At 39.7% G+C, this 3,649-nt stretch overlaps 1 long non-coding RNA gene across 1 annotated transcript; it reads right to left on the bottom strand.

Annotated features, from left to right (window-relative positions):
• Nucleotides 1-437: 437 nt before the first annotated feature.
• On the bottom strand, nucleotides 438-1,725 carry LOC142491177 (uncharacterized). Its single transcript, XR_012800329.1, has 3 exons — nucleotides 1,673-1,725; nucleotides 898-936; nucleotides 438-533 (listed from the first exon to the last, which is right to left on the bottom strand). It is a non-coding gene; the product is annotated as an uncharacterized LOC142491177 (long non-coding RNA).
• Nucleotides 1,726-3,649: the final 1,924 nt, after the last annotated feature.

The raw sequence follows: 3,649 nt of genomic DNA, 5'->3' as shown, positions 1-3,649 counted from the left end.
TATTTTACCAGCTGCCAAAAATCCATAAGAGTGAAGTCAATCCCCCAGGTAGACCTATAGTCTCGGGGATTGACTCACTAACAGCTAATTTGTCACTGTACATAGACATATTCCTCCAGAAATATGTCACGCAACAAAAAGCATATTTAAAAGACACCACAGATTTACTAAATACACTAAGTAAAGTGAAATGGGAAAGACAATTTATAATGGCTACATGCGATGTTGTATCGTTATACACATCAATTGACCACACCAAAAGATGCAGGGCCATAAAAAGATTTTTAATGAAAGACACAGACCTTGCACAGGCAAATTTCATTATTGATGGAATTATGTTTATTTTACAGCACAACTTCTTTTGGTACGAAGACAGTTATTATCTGCAGAAACGAGGAACGGCGATGGGAACCAGGTTCGCCCCGAGCTACGCCAACCTATTCATGGCGTCTTGGGAGGAGGATAACATCTGGCCGAATGGAGAGCTTGGGGAGGGCCTGGTCCTCTGGCGTCGTTTCATCGACGATGTGTACCTAATTTGGGGGAACGGAGAAAGTAAGTTGAAAGAATTCCTAATAGGCATGGAGAACGAAGAGCTGAATCTTAAATTTACGAGTGAGTACAGTGACAAAACAGTGAACTATTTAGACCTAGAAATCTATATAGAAAATGATCTAATTAAGACAAAAACATTTTTTAAGGAAACAGATAAAAACAACTACATCTTGCGGACTAGCTGTCATCTTCCAAGGTGGATGGACGGGGTTCCATCCAGTCAGTTCACTAGAATCAAAAGGAACTGCAGTGAGAGAGAAACATTTCTACAACAATCAACAAAACTAAAGGAGAGATTTATAGAAAAGAAATATAAAGAGGAGAAGCTAGATGAGGCCTTACTAAAAATAGACCAACTGGAGAGGGAAGACCTTCTGAAATCTAAGGGGAAAGACAAAATAACAACAAATAAGCTGGATTTCGCATTTCTCACAACATATAATGGGGAAGCTAAGGAAATTAGGAAAATCATACACAAACACTGGGCCATATTAAAGAATGACCCAGTTTTGGGAAAAGAACTACCAGAGCACCCCAATATTGTTTTCAGGAAGGCGCGAAACCTAAAAAATACACTAGCCCCGAGTGTCCTTAAACAAAAATCTAAACCTCAAAACTGGTTACAATCTAGTAAAGGCTTTCATGCATGTAAGACATGTAGAGCATGTCAATTTAAATCCAATGACAAACTGGAATTTACATCAAACACTACAGGAGAGAGATTTACTATACAATCTAGTTTGACCTGTAGGTCAGACCATGTGGTGTACCTCCTGGAGTGCCCATGCAAACTGCAGTATGTGGGGAAGACTGAGAGACAAATACGAACTAGAATCATAGAACATCTGAGCAGCATTAAAAGATCTCTCCTAACACACAGTCTTTCCAAATACTTCATGGAAAAGCACCAGGGGGACACCACGGGTCTGACATACATGCCCATAGAACATGTTGCGGGCCACTGGCGGGGGGGAGATCGCAATCTGGAACTCGTTAAGAGGGAGACTTTTTGGATTCACAGGTTGCGGACCCTCTCCCCCAGGGGCCTGAACATGGAAATAGAGCTGGCACCATTTTTGTAGTTCATTGAGATTTAAAACTAATGGATGATACTAACTGGTCTTTTGCTTTCTCCATCCTCTGTTGTCTCTTTCCTTTTTTCATCTCCCACAGCACGCAATGAATATCTGTTATTCAAATAGAAAATGTTTATGTCACTGTTGTCACTCCAGCTTAGTTCCCCCAGATATACACAGAATATGATAAGTTTTTTCTACATCTATATAAAGACTCTGTATATATGTATATTGAAGAAGTGCTGTAGAATATAAGGTCTTACAAGTCCTATCGATTTAATGACTTTAATATTTGCACTGTGAACATTATTATCAAAAAGGTCATGTATTTCCCATCTATTCAATCATGTGAATTTGTATATTGATTATACCATCAACCCCTCTTGAAAACCTATGTATAACATGTAATGAGAGTATATGTATTCATATATATGGTGGAGCTCCCATTTTTTATACATTTCTACTTTTTGTAGTAAGAAATATTTCATGTTTGATTGTTATTCCTCTGAGGCCCATAGAATTCATCAAAATAATTTTTTTTCCCTTCCCCCATTTTTTTCCCCTTTTTTTCCCTTGACTCCTCATTGCTCTTTGCAATTCAATATTTATGTTGTAATCTATTCCCTGCAAGAAAAACAGGATCAATCTAGATCCTATCAAAATTGACCTATTAAATAACATATTCCTTCTACCTAACGAGTCCCATATTAAGGACATAACCAAAGTCCCCTTGATCTCCTTCTGTGTATAGAGATCATCCTTTTAATATAAGAGTATTAGGATCAAATATTTTCCACATCTCCATAGAGAAAGGAAGAGGTTAAATTGCAAAACCAGTCAGAGAATTTGCTTCTCAAAAAAAGTGCTCCACCATATGTATAGAAGCAGAGATGACAACCAGTGCAGACCATGTGTTTTTAAAGTGATTTGTACAAGTGTTTACAATCAAATACCAATTGGGGAGGATATAAAAGACACCCGAGTGTAAGGGGCGGTACACTCCTGAGGAAGCCACACACCCTTTTCTGGCAAAACACGTAGAGTGGGAGCCGTCCTGAGAGGGGAGAGGAGAGAGGCGTGATCGCCATTCAGAAATTCAACAAGCCGCGCCCGGAAGTGACGTGACGGGACAAAGCGGAAGTGACGTACCGGCGGTGAGAGAGGCGAGATCATCCACCCGAAAGACAGCTCCAAGCGCAGTACTGATGTACAATAGCTGAAGGGGAGTCCAACAGCCCACGGGAAGATACAGCCTGGGTCACACAGTCCACCACCGGAGACACAGCGTCGAAGAGAGAGGCTGATTACAACAAGTCCCATCGGAAGAGGCGGGTGAGCCTGAAGTTAACACACTCTTCTCTCCCTGATCACTAAGATTGTGAACAATGCTTAATATATTCATTTTTATTGTAAGTGTTCATTTTTAAATTTATAAAGTTTAGTTTTATCATTATATTGGTCTGCACTATGGTATCATTTTTCTTCACATACACTTGGTTGCTGAGCTGACAACTGGAGACCGCTTCATAGAGTGGAGAACAACTACCTTAGCAGAGACCATTGTGTGTCTAAACCGCTTGAATACAACTTACATCTTGTAAGTAGGCACAACATACGAGCCAAGACAAGACATTTAATTTTACACTATCTAAAAACTGTCTACACTTAGATTGTTTTTTGTCTTTTTTGTTCTATTTCCCTCCATGCTCCCCCTGGAATACAACGAAAGTGACGATTTGCGGGACTAGCGAAACCAGTCCCTACCAGCTGGGTTTGAGCAGGGGGTTTGAACCTTTTAAATATCATTTGCACGTTATTTGAGCACGTCTTTATTATTGTAAAATCAAATAGATTTTGCTAAAACCACTCACTGTATAGTTTTTAGTGAAACACTAATAGAGTTAGCGCCGTTTTTTCACCTTCACTTAGCAAAGTTTAGGTTTCTGCCATTGACTTGCATGGCAGAAAAAAAGCCACTTTGCTAATGTGCTTTTAAACTGTCTTTTGGTACCTCCGGT

The sequence above is a fragment of the Ascaphus truei genome, chromosome 3, assembly GCF_040206685.1.
Source record: "Ascaphus truei isolate aAscTru1 chromosome 3, aAscTru1.hap1, whole genome shotgun sequence".
Classification (NCBI taxonomy): Eukaryota; Metazoa; Chordata; class Amphibia; order Anura; family Ascaphidae; genus Ascaphus; species Ascaphus truei.
Note: the sequence above shows the minus strand (reverse complement) of the source record. Positions and strands in the feature narration are given on the sequence as shown.